This window comes from Bos taurus, chromosome 8, assembly GCF_002263795.3.
Source record: "Bos taurus isolate L1 Dominette 01449 registration number 42190680 breed Hereford chromosome 8, ARS-UCD2.0, whole genome shotgun sequence".
NCBI lineage: Eukaryota > Metazoa > Chordata > Mammalia > Artiodactyla > Bovidae > Bos > Bos taurus.
This window is the reverse complement of record NC_037335.1, coordinates 55519970-55536038: the sequence shown is the minus strand read 5'-3', so window position 1 is coordinate 55536038 and position 16069 is coordinate 55519970.

The following is a 16069-nucleotide window of genomic DNA, read 5'->3' as shown; positions in this document are numbered from 1 at the left end:
CAGGACCCAGTGTGGAACCTTCCTCACTTCACTGGAGTTTTAACATCCCAAGCTGAATTACTCTCTCCCCCACTCTCTCTGCCTTACTCAGCCCTACCTAATGAAAAAAAAAAAGAGAGAGAGAGGAGGGGGGAGGCATGAAAAGGGAGAAATGAAAGGAAGAAAGAGGGAAAAGAAAAGAAGACAGTGAGGGGAAGAGGAAGAATACATTAGGTTTTTAAAATTTAGATTTATGAAATTAAATTTTGATGATTTATTACAAAACACAGAGACAAAAATTCTAGCTAGATTCAAGGAATATTAAACTATATCAATAAGAACTACACTGAGATATATAATTGAATCACTTTTCTGTACACCCGAGACGAATGCAATATTATAAATCAACTATACTTCCATTTTAAAAGAGAACTATACTGAAGAGATAATTTTGGAAATTCAGGAGGGTTATCAACTCCTGTTTGGGGCAAAATTTATTGTTGGTGCTTACCACCTCCCCATTCAGGAAAAAAAATATAATGCAGAAAAAATATTTCAGGGTAATGAGCCTTCTTTATAATTACAAGGAAGGAACATATGCATTGTACAAAACACAGAAAGAAGGAATAGTTTTCTTTCTTTCCTAATAGCTGTGGGCAAATGGGACATCAATGGAAAGAACATAGCTGGGAGCTCCCTCTGTCCTGCATAAGGTCTTACGATGGCTGTGGAGGAAAGGGGAACTTAAGGGGGAAAGAAATGTGGGCTTTTCAGCCAAACACAACCTAGCTCCAAAGTTTTGTTTTCTACTTATTACCTAGGGCAGGGGATAGGTTATTTAGTCTTCCAATAACTATTTCTTCTCCTGTTCAAACAATGCAGGTAATGGAGGGGATCAAAAAGAGTAAAACAGAACAGAGGTTCTCAAAGTGTGGCTCTCAGACCGGCCTCAAATAAGATCTCGTTAGACTTGTAAATTACTGTGTGCTTAGTCACTCAGTCATGTCTGACTCTTTGCGACCCGGTGGATGGTAGCCCTCCAGGCTTCTCTGTCCTGGAGGAAGACTTGTCCAGGAGTGGGTCGCCATGCCCTCCTCTAGGGGATCTTCCCAACCCAGAGATCAAACCCAGGTCTCCTGCATTGCAGGTGGATTCTTTACCATCTGAGCCACTGTTATAAATTACTAGCCCCACCCTAGACCTTCAGAATCTGACCTATGGATTCTTCGGTGTAATGAGTCCTTCAGGTGATTATGGCACAACTAAAAATTGAGAACCACTGAGACAGAAGTCCCTATTTACACGGAGTCCATGTGCAAAGTGGTAACTAGCTTTAAAAGCATGTTTGTTCTTTATCTGTTGTCTTTCCTTGTTTCTCCAACTCTATTTTTTCATTAGAATTTATGTGTTACCTGCACCTTATCTGTTAAAAGGAAAAGAGGACTGAGAGGGGTGCTTGGGGAGAGGCTGCTCTGCTGAGTCTGACTCATGCCTCACGATCCTGACACCCACCCCCTGATGCTCTAGAAGTCTCCAGGGCTCCTGACACAGGCCACTGCCCTGTGCCCAAACACTATCCAACCAACTCCTGTCAAACCTGAAGAAGAGGACAAGGAAGAATTCTTGCAGCAAGAATTTGTTCTCAGGGTCCAATCTGCACTTGTGACATCCTCCCGTCTCTCCAATCTACCCTCTTCACTGCACTGGGCCATCTTCCTAAATAAAATATCAGATCCTTACCACTGTTCTACTAAAACCTTTGTAGGAGCCATAAGATTTTGCCCTTAAGATTTGGCAAGGCAAGATTTGGCAAGATATGTAAGGCAGTTCACAGTCTGACCCCAAAGGGCCTCTTCACCCTCATGCATCTCTCTCTTTCTGTATACCCCACCTCTCCCTAACCCCCCCTCACTTCTCCTCACCCCTAATTGGGACACTGATGAAAAGAAAACAGCTGGGAGCTCCCTCTGTCCTGCATAAGGTTTCAGGATGGATGTGGAGGAAAAGGAGAAGGTGAAGGGGAAAAAACATAGACTTTAAATAAACCAAACACAAGCCAGCTTACAACACACACAGGCACATGCTGAACTTGGCCAGCTGGAAAAGCCAGTGGCCAGACAGCACTTCCTGGAGAATATCACCCTTAGCTGATCATGAAGTACATAGAAGAGGAACAGATGTGAGACAGCGCAGGAAACTACAACATGAACTAATGGGGATCATTTCTGAAGTTTAAGTTACTAGGGGAAGTGTGGAGATAGGTAAAGCTGGAAAAGTGGGCTCAGGGCAGTTCTTTAATGACTTGCTCAATGTCCAACAAAAATCAAGCTGCACATCCATATGCAAATTTAAGACTAGATACATTAGGTTGTTTTTGTTTGGGTCTTAGTAATGGGCTTCCCTGGCTGCTCAGCCGGTAAAGAATGTGCCTGTAATACAGGTCGGGAAGATGCCCTGGAGGAGGGAATGGCAACCCATTCCAATGTTCTTGCCTGGAGAATTCCTTGGACAGAGGAGCCGTGTTATTTTCTCCCTTAAATAGCTGAAGAAACTAAAACTCCTAGAAGATATGTCATTGACCCATGGGATGTTCACACTATAAAATTGTAAATAGATACCTTTCCAAGCCAATGCCATGCTCCTAACTGCTACATTCTTCCGCAACCAGGGCTTTGACTGTCTTTTAAAAATCAGAGCTTGACTTCAAATTTGGAGTACAACTCTGGATCCAACTCAAAACCTTTTCACTGAGGTCCTCAATTTAGAGGAATTACTGTTTTGACCTTAAGAGAATTATTTCCTTGTTATTGGAAGCTTAATTGTTTGTTATTATTTGTTCCTTAACCATGCTGGCTAAGAGTAATCTGAGATTTGCACAACTATTTATTTTGTGGATCTCCTTGATAAATTCTTGACAGAGGGCCTCCTCTGTCTGCACAGCTGGTATCAATATCCATAAAAGGCCATTTATTCAATTTGTCAGCTCTGTGAGTGTCAATTTCCTAGAGTGGTGTCTTTAGTGGCCTCCACTTATGTTTGAAACATTTTTATGAATGTATTTACTTCTGAATTCTTTTCTGAAAAGATGTGGAAAAAACAACCTTGAAAATAATATTTTGTTCTTGAAGAGCTGGGCTCTTGTTCTCAATCTTTTAGGAGTGGGTTGACAAAACTTACATCTAAGGAAGCACAGTGTAACCTTAAAGTGTAGGAAAAAAACAGAGAAATAAGTGTGTCAAATGTCTAACTGGACTTATTTGAAATGACTTAACAATGTCAATATTAATGAATATGATATTAATAGTAAAATGATGGCTGATAAGTAATTTTAGTTAAGTCTCTAAATTTTTTAAAAGGTTTCCTTTCTACATTGGCAAAACTTTGCTATATACCTCAAGGGCAAAAAAGATTATTAATTCTTTTTTTCCTCCACTTAAAAATTATCAACATAAAGATACATCTTAAATTGGAAACTTTTTTAAATTAATGAAATTTGTCCTGCTAGATCTCTCGAACTTTCATGCCTTTGCAAGGCAAAAGATTTGGGTTGTTTCTAGAATTGATACAGAACTTACTCTACAGCAGTGAACCAAAAAATATTTGTTGAAGCAGTAAATGAAAGTATTATTAAACCAAATCAACCAGCCTAAAAATACATTTAGCTACTACTTCATCATTTTGCGTTGTGCACTATGTATATTGGGCTTCCCTGCTGGCTCAGGTGGTAAAGAATCCGCCTGCAATGCGGGAGACCTGGGTTCAATCTCTGGCTGGGAGGATCCCCTGGAGAAGTGAATGGCTACCCACTCTAGTATTCTTAACTGGAGAATTCCATGGACTGTATAGTCCATGGGGTCGCAAAGAGTCAGACACGACTGAGTGACTTTCACTTCACTACATATATTGGGGCTACCTTGGTGGCTCAGACAGTGGTAAAGAATCTGCCTGCCAATGCAGGAAACAGAGTTCAATCCCTAGATTCAGAAGATCCCCTGGATAAGGAAGTGGCAACCCACTTCAGTATTCTTCCCTGGGAAATCCCTTGGACAGAGGAGCCTGGCAAGCCATAGTCCTTGGGGTTGCAGAAGAGTCAGACATGACTTAGGAACTAAACAAAAACAACTATATATATCTTATAACATGGCTTCCATTTAAAATAAGTTAATTGCTACTTCTAGATATTTATTTTATAAAGTGGCACACGTGCAAAGCAAAACAGTATTGATACAGAAATACTCATTGCAGCATAGGATGTAATAGCCTCAGATTGAAGCAACTTAAATGTCTGCCTTTAGAAAACTAGTCATGTCCCTGTAATAGAATACTGTGTGTGTGTGTGTGTGTGTATGCTTAGTTGCTTCAGTCATATACAACTCTCTGTGACCCCATGGACTGTAGCCCAGAAAGCTCCTCTGTCCGTGGGATTATCCCAGCAAGAATACTAGGGTGGCTTGCCATTTCTTCCCCCAAGGGATCTTCCTGACCCACAGGTTGAACAAGCATATCCTGTGGCTCCTGCACTGGCAGGTGGATTCTTTAGAATTCGAACCACCTGGGAAACCCTATAATGTAATACTATGCAGTCATTATAAACAACTGGCATCTCTATATATCATTAAGTGAAAACAAAAGAGGAGTGCTTTTATTTTGAAACCATCTCAAACTTGCAGAACACCTGCAAAGATGATATGAAAACCTTGTTCTTTCCAAACTTTTCAAGAATAAGTTGCAGACATAATGTTCCATCACTTTTAATTACTTTTACTGTATATTTCCTCCTCCTCCCCCCACAAAAGAGCACTCTCTTGCTATACCATTAATCAAACATCAAAGTCAGGAAATTGGCATCAGTTTGTTCCAGCCACCTACTCCCCAGCCTCCTTTCCAGTTTTGTTAATTATATTAATAAAGTTCTATACAGTAAAAGGGTCCAGTCCAGAATCACACATTGCATTTAGCTGTCACTGAGTTTTAGTCTCTGCTCACTCTGTAACAGTTCCTCTTTGTCTATCCTTAACTTTCACGACCTTGATATTTTTGATAGTTGCAAGCCAGTCAATGTGTAGAATATCTCTTATTTGGGCTTGTCAGCTATTTCCTCATGATTAGATATAGGTTATGCAGAGTACATCAAGAGAAACGCTGGGCTGGAAGAAGCACAAGCTGGAATCAAGATTGCCGGGAGAAATATCGATAACCTCAGATATGCAGATGACACCACCCTGATGGCAGAAAGTGAAGAGGAACTAAAAAGCCTCTTGATGAAAGTGAAAGAGGAGAGTGAAAATGTTGGCTTAAAGCTCAACATTCAGAAAACGAAGATCATGGCATCTGGTCCCATCATTTAATGGGAAATAGATGGGGAAACAGTGGAAACAGTGTCAGACTTTATTTTTGGGGGCTCCAAAATCACTGCAGATGGTGACTGCAGCCATGAAATTAAAAGACGCTTACTCCTTGGAAGGAAAGTTATGACCAACCTAGATAGCATATTCAAAAGCAGAGACATTACTTTGCCAACAAAGGTCCATCTAGTCAAGGCTATGGTTTTTCCAGTGGTCATGTATGGATGTGAGAGTTGGACTGTGAAGAAAGCTGAGCGCGGAAGAATTGATATTTTTGAACTGTGATGTTGGAGAAGACTCTTGAGAGTCCCTTGGACTGCAAGGAGATCCAACCAGTCCATTCTGAAGGAGATCAGCCCTGGGATTTCTTTGGAAGGAATGATGCTAAAGCTGAAACTCCAGTACTTTGGCCACCTCATGCGAAGAGTTGACTCATTGGAAAAGACTCTGATGTTGGGAGGGATTGGGGGCAGGAGGAGAAGGGGACTATAGAGGATGAGATGGCTAGATGATATCACTGACTCGATGGACGTGAGTTTGAGTGAACTCCAGGAGTTGGTGATGGACAGGGAGGCCTGGCGTGCTGCGGTTCATGGGGTCGCAAAGAGTCGAACGTGACTGAGCGACTGAACTGAACTGATACATATTTGGCAAGTTATTCTGCTCATTGCATCCTTTCAGGTGACATGGGGTTTCAACTGATCTCATTATTAATGGTGTTAAATTTGGTCTCTTGATTACAGTGATGTCTGTCAGATTTCTCTACTATAAAGTTAATCATTTTCCCTTTGCAATTAGTACATATTAAGGACAGAGCTAGGATATGTATATATTTATTTAATCTATATTTATTGTGTAGTTTGGGATAGCCTTAATAGAGCATGGATTTTTATTCTGACATACTCTGAATCTAGCCAGGTACAGAAGTCCTGTTTTCCTTTCCTCATCACAGACAGTAAAAGAAATTAAATTCCCCCCATTTGTTTTCATTTTCTTGTTCTCATACAATTTTACTTCTAATTTTTTTAAATCTATGTTCTTGAAAGAATATATTAAAGCAAGGACACCTAATGAAACAATGAGTGGGTTGTGAGAAGATGTAATAGACCTTCAATAGCTAACAAACTGAGCGACTTCACTTTCACTTTTCACTTTCATGCATTGGAGGAGGAAATGGCAACCCACTCCAGTGTTCTTGCCTAGAGAATCCCAGGGACGGGGGAGCCTGGTGGGCTGCCGTCTATGGAGTCGCACAATCAGACACGACCGAAGCGACTTAGCAGCTGCAACAGCAGCAGCTAATAGAAACTTCACACTTCTTAAGATCTAAAATATATAAGCAGTGACTACTAGAGATTAGATATTGGCTATTGTCCACCTAATAATCATTCTTGATCCCTCTTATTTTTTGCTAAAAGAACCCTGCTTTGTTCACATATGCATGCTTAGTTGTGTCTGACTTTTTGCAACCCTGTGGACTGTAGCCCTCCAGGGTCCTCTGGACATAGGATTTCCCAGACAAGAACACTGGAGTGGGTTGCCATTTCCTCTTCCAGAGAATCTTCCAAATCTAGGGATAAAACTCATGTCTTTTGCATCTCCTGCACTGGCAAGTGGATTCTTTACCACTGTGCCACCTGGGAAGCACTTTGTTCAGGAAGAGGTAAAACAAAACAAAACAAAAAACACCCTGGATCTCTGGGCGGTTAGGATCCCACCATCAGCAACTAGGGTTGATGGGTTTATATGGGCCAAGGTGACATTATTACTCTTGGCTTGTGATTGGTCTAGAAGTGGGCACATGACTCAGATATAGCCAATCAGTTCTAGGGTATAATGGGAGGCCTGGCAGAGAGAGTTTCCTTCCTGAAAGCTGCTTGAGAGAATGTAGATAATGCCCAAAGGTGCAATAGCCTTTTACAATTGCAAAGCAACAGCCAGAGGATAAATGCTATTTTTCAGGTGTGGTAGCATGAAAAAACAAGATCCAGGTCCCTGATTCGTTTTCGAGCTATTGACTAGATGCCAGCAACCACCTGCCTCGGGAGTTCTTGTTATAAGAGAAAAATAAAATGCCTGTTTGTTCGAGTCTCTGTGAGTCAGGTTTCTGTTATCTGGACTCAAACTTCAGCCTTTCTAACTGAAACTGTGATTAAAGAACTCTTCCATAGTCTCAATCTCTGCCAAGAAAATATCACTGCTAGCACTATGTCCTTCACTGCAAGACAGGAACAGGAGAAGTTAGGGGAATACCTAAGGGATCTCTTTTAGAATGACCACTAAGTAAATGAAAGTACAGAATGATGTGCATATGTTGCTTTTGTGTTTAAAAGGGATTGAATAATGTATTCATACTTTCCAGTACTTATGTATAGAAACACCTAAAGAATACACATGCACACATACCCACGCACACACACACACCCCTCCGCCACCACCTCTACTTAACTAAGGGCCAAGGCTGGGAGAAATGGGGTGAATCGGAGATGGTGTGGGAATGAGGAATCAAAATTAAACAGGAAATAGAAGGGTAATCTTATTATAGAAAATTTGAACATTGTGTCTACAAAAAAGACTTTTTTTGATGAGGATGTATTTCTTTTTATGCCATTTAATGACTGAATGGTTTGGGGCAAATCACTCAGACTCTCAGAATTTGTTTTTCCTACCTGTGAGAAGAGCAGTCAACAGTTTTCTAATTAAACTGTTTAATTTCTAGAACTATGCAATTCTATAACATATCATCAATTTTATCATAATATACAAAGTTAAATGATTACACTGAATAAGTTAAATGATTCCAGCTAAATTATCCCAACTGGAAATTCCCATCTGGACAACTTTACAATGGGTTGTTGGCAGCACATTTGGAGACAGGCTGGGAGTGAGTCAGATTAAACAATTCTAACTCGTTCCCATTACTAAGTGAAAAAGTGAGCATTAATCACTCAGTTGTGTCCAACTCTTTACGACCTGATGGATTGTAGCCCATGAAGCTCCTCTGTCCATGGAATTCTCCAGTCAAGAAAACTGGAGTAGGTAGCCATTCCCTTCTCCAGGGGATCTTCGCAACCCAAGGATCAAACCCCGTTCTTCCGCATTGTGGAAGGATTCTTTACCATCTGAGCCACGAGGGAAGGCGTCCCATTAATAAAAATTAAAACTATTCATACTATTTAGTACTGCAATCTCCCCTTGCCTATGGTTCCTGATTCTTTTACTCTGCTCTACTTTTTCTATTCTCCATAGCAATTGTGCCTTCTAACATCCCTAATAATTAACTTATTAATTATGCACTGAGTTAATGATCTCTCTTCCCACACCACAAACTTTGTTCACAGTGTGTTTCAGCTACTTGACATAGAGTAAGCACTCAACAAATGTTTGCTGAATGCGTGAAAGAATGAAGTCATGGTAGTGGTCCAGATCTATTTAAATGTCTAAACAAATTTTTACCTATAGTTGGGAAAAAAACATGAAAGATAGCAAATCATCAGTTACATTTAGATGGTTGGCTGGTTTGTCAGGAAAATGCACAGGCTCATAATTTGCCTGCCTGTTTGTTCTTGGCTCATCTTTATAACAGAAAATTATGAAGTAGAAGCAGGGATCTTAAGAACTAAATAATAGGAAGCAATCTAATAAAATAGTCTGCTTAATGTTAGTGCTAACTCAAATGTCCTCGGGTGCCAAGAGCTGTGCGTCTGAGAATGAGTCATTTTAAAGAGTTTACTCCCAAGGCTGAGAACTCAAGATTTCTGCCGCTTAAAGAGAGGAACTCAGGCCTTCTGCTTTCTTGGGCATCTGTTCAGGCTCCAAGAAAGGTTTCCTCATGTGAAAAGTGCCAGGCAACACACCTGCTCCTCATCTGTTTTTCATGTGGTTTTGCTCAGCCTGCCTCACTTGGTGGCTGAGTGCTGGGCTGCTCCGATGCCACCTGGCTGCTGCTGTTATCTTATGCTACCTAGACAGTGGTGCTGACCCATCCTCTACCTCAAATACAATTGGGTTCACTGCTCTACCTTCTGTCCTCTCTCCATGTCCCCCCACAGGGACAAGTGCCTGTCCCCTCTCGTGTCCCCCTCTTCTGTTGCAATGGTCATGGGAGAGGACCACCCAGCAGAACTGCTTGAAATTTCACTTAAATTTCTTTCTTCTTTCACTTTTGCAATTTAGTTTTCATCTTCCCAAGGCAGAGGCGTTTTCCTCTTACGTTAGGGTGGATTCCAGGACAGTGTCCTTATATGTAGAAGCACTGCTGCTTTTCCCTTTAAGCAGTTACTGAGTTTGCCCTCATCTATGAATCTCAACCTCCCTCTGTCTCTCTGTCTCTTACACACACAGACACAAACACAGACACACACAGATACACATACACACACACATCCTACAATCTTGCTTCCATAGTCCCCTTTCCTCAGAAGTGTGTCAGACCTATCTACATATATCTGAACTACAACAGTGGATAGGCTTAAAATTCTTACCATTCAACTCCTGGGTTCTATGAAAAGTCAGGAAATCTAGCAGCTGAGTGTTGATAGGGGAGGCAAGAACTCCTAATTCAGCATGTCAAGGTGAAAGAGACCTACTGACCTGATTTGCAATCTGGCTGCACATTTTAGGTTCTGTGACCTCTGGCAACTTACCTGTTTATTCACTTGTAAGGTGGGCATAATGATAATACTTACTTCATAGGATTATTTTGAAGACCAAATATGTCAAGGGCATGTAATACATTCAAAGGAGGGCCTAAGTAAGTTCTCAAATGTTAGCACTTGTAGTATTTAGCATCATTATTTTATCTTCCTTCTCCTCCTTCCTCTTTCATCAACATCAACACCCTCACTATCACCAGCATTATCATCATCAACTTGAATCTAACTGGGACCTCTGTAACAACAGATTTATACCAATACTCAATGAATTTATCTTCCCAACACAGCAAAAACACTATGTACTTTCTCTTGAGTGAGTGAGATGGTTTTAACTTCCTAAAACACTATTTCTGATTTAATTGATTAGGAATTTTGAAATTTAGTAGAAAGTAGCACAGAGAAAATACTGCTTGCTGTAGTTTAAAACACCAACAGACTTAAGATTTACCAAGATTCCCTTAAAAACATCATACCTAGAGGAACTTTAATAATGAAACTCAATATCTAGAATAAGAGAAAATCAGAGAGAAAACATGATATTGGCTGCATTGCATTACTATCTTGTAAAGAAACAGAGGGTGTAGATATTCAGTATCTACTCAATATCTTTTCTGCATAACATTGAAGTTTCTCTACTTTAACTCCAAAATCTAGGGGAGAAAAGAAATCATTTTTAGGCACAATACCTCAAATTAAAGTACTAGGCATTGTTTAGAAATTGTCTAAGAATTTAGAAATCTCTCTATTTTTCTACAGAAGAGGAAAATGATATGTGGTCATGTAGAGGACATTTATAAAACTGTAGAAGGCTACTTGGTAGGTGGCCTCACTGAGAAATACTAGAAAGGGATACAATTTGCCAAAATGAATCTTTGAGAGACTAGAAATCAATAAACTGAATTGAGAAAAGTGGATATAAATTTGGAACCCAAATTTTGATATCCATCTCCTGAGAGACAGAACTGGGTGAAATAGACTTTTTTCCTTGTTATGTTTTGATAGTTTAATACTATCCTGAATCATTTTTCTAGAATCTCTGGACCATATCTTCTTCTATTTGTGTGTGCTTATGATCATAAAAGCATGATTTCATGTCATTTTATTAAAAGGTGGGGAAGAATTGAGTTTTTACCTTAACTTTTCATTTTGAAATAATATTAAACTTACAGAAAAGGTGCAAAAACAGTACAAAAATCTCTGGTGTATCCTTCAATCAGGTTCACAAATATTGACAGTTTAGTACATTTATTTTACCACTCTCACTCTCGTACATACACACAACACATGCACGAAGAGGGTGTGCATATTATATTTTTCTGAGCCTTTTAAGGTAAAGTTTCAGACGTGATACCCTATTGCCCTTTAAGATTTCAATATATATTTCCTAAAACACTCTCCCACATAATCATAGTCAAATCTTTAAATTTGAGGAATTTACACTGATAAAAATATTATTAAGCAATCTATATATTACATGTTAGTCATTTGGTTGTGTCTGACTCTTTGCAACACTGTGGACTGTAGCCTGCCAGGCTCCTTTCTTCATGGGATTTTCCAGTAAGAATACTGGAGTGCCATTCCCTTCTACAGGGGATCTTCCCGAGCTAGGGATCAAACCAGGTCTCCTGGATTGCTGCTGCTGCTAAGTCGCGTCAGTCGTGTCCGACTCTGTGCAACCCCTAGACGGCAGCCCACCAGGCTCCTCTGTCCCTGGAATTCTCCAGGTAAGAATACTGGAGTAGGTTGCTCTTTCCTTCTCCAATGCATGAAAGTGAAAAGTGAAAGTGACGTCGCTCAGTCATGTCTGACTCTTCATGACCCCTTGGACTGTAGCCTACTGGGCATCTCCGTCCATGGGGTTTCCCAGGCAAGAGTACTGGAGTGGGTTGCCATTGCCTTCTGTTCTGGATTGCAGGTGGACTTTTTACCATCTGAGCCACCAGGGAAGCCAGATCTATTCAAATTTTGCCAATTGTCCTACTAATCTCCTTTACAAAGTATAAGATCTAATCCGAGGCCACACATTGCATTTAGTTTTCATATTTCTTAGTTCTTCCTCAATCTGGAACAATTTGTGAGTCTTGCCTAGTCTTTGTTGACCTTGATACGTTGGAAGAGTAAAAACCAATTATCTTGTATAATGTCCCACAGTTATGATTTATCCAATGTTTTCTGGTGCATTTTTGACAGAAGTATTATAGAAGTAAAGTATGTTCTTCTCTGAGCATCATTTCTGAAGGTACAAGATATCCATATTCTTGGTGCCATTAACTTTTATAACTTACTTTAGATGATGTTTTCCAGGTTTATTCATTGTAAATTTAGTTATTATGTGTTTTGTTCCTGTTAATTGATGAGTAACTGAGCAATTTGTGGAAAAACATTTAAAACTATGTAAATATACTGTTTATAATCAAACATTGACCTGCCTGTATTGGTATTTTTGATGACTCTTGCCTGAATCAATTATTTCTATAATAGCTGACAAATGGTGATTTCATAAATTCAATCATCTCTTTTATGTATATAGCTTTCTACTGTAAAATGGTTTTCGGTTCACTATAGGGGAAGCTGTTGTTCCAAGTCCAGTTCTAACTGTTGCTTCCTGACCTGCATACAGATTTCTCAGGAGGCAGGTCAGGTGGTTTGGTATCCCATCTCTTTCAGAATTTTCCAGTTTGTTGTGATCCACACAGTCAAAGGCTTTGGCATAGTCAATAAAGCAGAAGTAGATTTTTTGCTGGAACTCTCTTGCTTTTTCAATCCAACAGATGCTGGCAATTTGATCTCTGGCTCCTCTGCCTTTTCTAAATCCAGCTTGAACATCTGGAAGTTCATGGTTCATGTACTGTTGAAGCCTGGCGTGGAGAATTTTGAGCATTACTTTGCTAGTGTGTGAGATGAGTGCAATTGTGCAGTAGTTTGAACGTTCTTTGGCATTGCCTTTCTTTGGGATTGGAATGAAAACTGACCTTTTCCAGTCCTTTTCCACTGCTGAGTTTTCCAAATTTGCTGACATATTGACTGCAGCACTTTCACAGCATCATCAATAGCTCAACTGGAATTCCATCACCTCCACTAGCTTTGTTTGTAGTGATATTTTCTAAGGCCCACTTGACTTCACATTCCAGAATGTCTGGCTCTAGGTGAGTGATCACACCATCATGGTTATCTGGGTCATGAAGATCTTTTTGGTGTAGTTCGATGCATTCTTGTCACCTCTTCTTAATATCTTCTGCTTCTGTTAGGTCCCTACCATTTCTGTCATTTACTGAGCCCATCTTTGCATGAAGTGTTCTCTTGGTATCTCTAATTTTCTTGAAGAGATCTCTAGTCTTTCCCATTCTATTGTTTTTCTCCATTTCTTTGCATTGATCACTGAGGAAGGCTTTCTTATCTCTCCTTGCTATTCTCTGGAACTCTTCATTCAAATGAGTATGTCTTTCCTTTTCTCCTTTGCCTTTCACTTCTGTTCTTTTCTCAGCTATTTGTAAGGCTTCCTCAGACAACCATTTTGCCTTTTTGCATTTCTTGGAACAACAGACTGGTTCTAAATCAGGAAAGGAGTACATCAAGGCTGCATATTGTCACCCTGCTTATTTAACATATGCAGAGTGAATCATGTGAAATGCTGGTCTGGAAGAAGCACAAGCTGGAATCAAGACTGCCAGGAGAAATATAAATCACCTCAGATATGCAGATGACACCACCCTTATGGCAGAAAGTGAAGAACTAAAGAGTCTCTTGATGAAAGTGAAAGAGGAGAGTGAAAAATTTGGCTTAAAACTCATCATTTGGAAAACTACGATCATGACATCCTGTTCAATCACTGCATGGCAAATAGGTGGGGAAACAATGGAAACAGTGGGAGACTATTTTTTTGGGCTCCGAAGTCACTACAGATGGTGATTGCAGCCATGAAATTAAAAGACGCTTGCTCCTTGGAAGAAAAACTATGACCAACAGAGACAGCATATTAAAAAGCAGAGACGTTACCTTGCCTGCAAAGGTCCATTCTAGTTAAAGCTATGGTTTTTCCAGTAGTCATGTATGGATGTGAGAGTTGGACTATAAAGAAAGCTGAGTGCTTTAGAATTGATGGTTTTGAAGTGTGGTGTTGGAGAAGACTCTTGAGAGTCCTTTGGACTGTAAGTAGATGCAGTCAGTCTATCCTAAAGGAAATCAGTCCTGAATATTCATTGGAAGGACTGATGCTGAAGCTGAAACTCCAATATGTTGGCCACCAGATATGAAGAACTGACTCACTAGAAAAGACCTTGATGCTGGGAAAGATTGAAGGTGGGAAGAGAAGGGGATGAGAGAGGATGAGATGGTTGGATGACTTCACTGACTCAATGGACATGAGTTTGAGTAAGCTCCAGGAGTTGGTGATGGACAAGAAAGTCTGGCATGCTGCAGTCCATGGGGTTGCAAAGAGTCGGACATGACTGAGCAAACTTAACTGATAGGTGAAGTTTGCTGTATCTATCTATCTATGTATCTATCTATCTGCATACCTACCATCTGTACCAGTTTTGACAAATTTTACAAAATTCTGTTGATAGATTTGTATTCAACTGTTCATAGTCTTTAAAAACAGAGTGATTTCACTTGATGTAGTTTCATCTTGGAGTGTTTTTATGTCTTCTAAACTATTATTAACAATCTATTTCAGGGAAACACAATGAGGAACCCACATCTTCATATTCATTGAATATTATTTTTACTAGTCAAATTTGTTCAAATAAATTGAATCCTCAGAATAGCAATGACAATTATTTTGAGTTTGTTATTCTAATGCCTGCCTTTTCATGTTTTTCCCCTAAAATTCTGAAAACCCATTGGTTATCTGAATTAGAAAATCTAGCTCTGGAGAATATATCAAGGCACTCAAAGAAATTTATATAAATAATTATAAACTATCTTTTTATAGTTTACAATTTTAACTATATCTCTTGATATAAATAATAAATATAGAATTCAAGTGATTATAATGTAATAATTATATATATACAATATATAATTAAATTTATATAAAGTATATATAAATTACATAGTGATAAAGTTTGTTCATTGTCTGTCTTAACATCTACAAACTGTTATTTTTTTTAGTATTTAGGTACATAGGGGAATGCATATTGTAGAACTTTGCTAATAGATAATATTTCAGAAATAGATTAATTAGTATCCAGGGAAGATTTAGAGAGCCTTTAAACAAAGAGAGTTCCTGATTACAATTGCTTACTTGATGGCATTTATACTCCAAAGTTTCAGTCTAGCAATGTTCTGTTAGTCAAGAAGAAGTAGACTCTGGATTCAATAAGGCACCCTTTAGTCGGACATGACTGAATGGCTTCACTTTCACTTTCCACTTTCATGCATTAGAGAAGGAAATGGCAACCCACTCCAGTGTTCTTGCCTGGAAAATCCCAGGGACGGGGGAGCCTGGTGGGCTGCCGTCTCTGGGGTCGCACAGAGTCGGACACGACTGAAGTGACTTAGCAGCAGCAGCAGCAGCAGCCACAGCAGGACAGATCAGAGAAGGCAATGGCACCCCACTCCAGTACTCTTGCCTGGAAAATCCCATGGACGGAGGAGCCTGGAAGGCTGCAGGCCATGGGGTTGCTGAGGGTCGGACACGACTGAGCAACTTCACTTAGGTATGGATGGAAAGTATTAGAAATACTGTCAATAGCCTTACTTTCATAGTTTATTTTGATTTCCTTAGTTACAATAATAATACAAAATATGAGTATATGTCTTTTTAATAGAAAGCACTTTTCGTATGTATTACTTTTTATAAATCTGCATGGGATTATTTACTACAGGAAAAGTCAGAACCTAGCAAAAGGTTAAATTCACACAGAAGGGTTCTCAAAGTAATATGATAATTTCTGCTTGCAGATCTGGTGCAAATACGTTTCTTAGGGTATAGTACGTTAAACAAGGCTATAAGAATAGCCTCTCCCCAAGTCTGCCAATTAAACACATTGCTATTTCTTTTTTTTTTTTTTGGTGGCCTACTTTATTTTGTTGTTCACTGTTTCTCATTTGGTTTCAGGTACAATGTAAATATGACTTTTACAGAGA